This window comes from Dipteris shenzhenensis, chromosome 24 (assembly GCF_047967505.1).
Source record: "Dipteris shenzhenensis isolate YYH24624 ecotype China chromosome 24, Dip_SZ_1.0, whole genome shotgun sequence".
In the NCBI taxonomy this organism is placed as follows: Eukaryota; Viridiplantae; Streptophyta; class Polypodiopsida; order Gleicheniales; family Dipteridaceae; genus Dipteris; species Dipteris shenzhenensis.
In genome coordinates this window covers 42,151,945-42,154,013 of record NC_141619.1, presented here as the reverse complement: position 1 = coordinate 42,154,013, position 2,069 = coordinate 42,151,945, and positions in this window count along the sequence as shown.

Below are 2,069 nucleotides of genomic sequence, written 5' to 3'. Positions count from 1 at the left end.
CATTGATGATGCAACTAGGAAAATGTGGGCTTATGCTATGGCTTAAAGGAGCGATAAGTTCTAGGTGTTTCAAAAATGGATTGGAAGAGTGGTAAGTTCTAGATATTTCAGAAATGGCTAGCTTTGGTTGAAAATCAGTCAGGTAGAACGCTTAAATGCCTATGGACTGACAATGGTGGAGAGTATCTCTCTCATGACTTTCAACATTTCTGTGATACACGTGGGAGTCAAGAGGGAGCTCACATCCCCTCGTACTCTAGAGCAAAATCTAGTTTCAGAAAAGATGAACTGTATCATTCAGGAAAGGTTACTATGTATGCTTTCCAATGCAAGTCTTTTTGGTGGTTTTTGGGTTCAGGCATGAAGACTGCAATGCATGTGATCAATAGATCACCTAGTAAGAGTTTGGATGGTGGTATGCTTGAAGAGACATGGAGTGGCAAGAAGCCCTTTTACTCTCATTTGCGTATATTTGGGTGTGAGTCATATGCACATGTGCCAAAAGAGCTTTAAAAGAAGCTAGATCCTAAGTCTAGGAAATGCATCTTTTTGGGTTATGGTGAAAGTGGAGAGATGTGCTATTGTCTTTGGGATCCAGAAGCAAAGAAGATTGTATGAAGCCATGATGTGGTATTCAATGAGGAGAAGATGCATAACACACCCATGAGGGATGTGGACATGAGGAGAATCACTTTCTAGGATGTGAATCCACTTGCATATGTTGATAGACAGCAAGTTGTCTATGCACTGAATGTGTAGGAAATGGTGCCACAAGGTACTCCCACAGGTACTCATGAAGAATAAGACTTGGGACTTTGTTTCTTTGCCACATGGAAAGAAAGCATTGCCTTGTAAATGGGTCTACAAGATGAAGTTCACAGGTGATGATGTGCCTAAGTACAAGGCCCGTTTGGTTGCTAAAGGGTTCAAGCAAGAGAGGCTATGGACTTTGATGAGACCTTCTCTTTGGTTGTGAAGATGAACACACTTAGATGCATACTTAGACTTGTGGCAGCAAAGGATGTGGAGCTTATGTAGATGGATGTCAAGACAACTTTCTTGCATGGGGATCTGCATGAGGAAATCTACATGGTACAGCCGGAAGGCTTTAAAGAAAAGGGCAAAGAACATTTGGTTTGCAAGCTATAAAAGAGTCTCTATGGCCTTAAGCAAGTGCCTAGATAATGGTATCTGAAGTTTGATGCTTTCATTTGGTCCCAAGATTTCATAAGAAGTGAGATTGGTCACTGCCTCTACACTAAAAGGGCTAAGGATAATAGCCTGATACTCCTGGAAGTTTATGTGGAAGATATGCTACTAGCTAGCAAGACCACTTATGAGCGGGATCCATTGAAGGCCAAGTTGCTTGAGGCCTTTGACATGAATGATTTCAGCCAAATGATGGACAAGATTTTTAGAGAACACTCGTCTTTTGTGGGCACATGCTTTGATGACATCATCATTTTCTCCAAAAATGAGGAAGAGAATCGAAAGCATCTGACAGTTGCGTTTAAAGCGTTGAGGAAACATAAGGTGGTTATAATGCAAAGAAAGGTGAATTCTTCATGCCAAAAATTCACTTTCTTGGGAATATCATATCCAAAGATGGCGTTTGTATGGATCCAGAAAAGATTAAAGCAATCAAGAATTGGCCACCACTTAGGAGTATCCATGAAGTATGGAGCTTTCTTGGGTCGTGCTCATACTACAGCCATTCTTTGCAAAAGAAGGGAGCATCTTTTTGTTGGACTTCCAAAGCAACTTTTGAAGAGCTGAGAGAAAAGTTGTGTTGTGACCCTATCCTAATCTTGCCAGATTTGAGAAATCCCTTCGTTGTCCAATGTGATGCATGTGGTAATAGCATTGGTGGAGTTCTTATGCAGGATGGAAGGGTCGTTGCTTATAAGAAGAGGGTGTTGTAGCCCATAGAGATGAATTTTTAGATTTGTGAAGAGGAGATGCTTGCTGTAATTCATGCTCTCAAATAGTGGAAGCACTACTTCTTGGGTGCTAATTTTTATGTTCAAACGGATCATTGTTTTACTGAGGTATTTTCTCACATAGAGAAA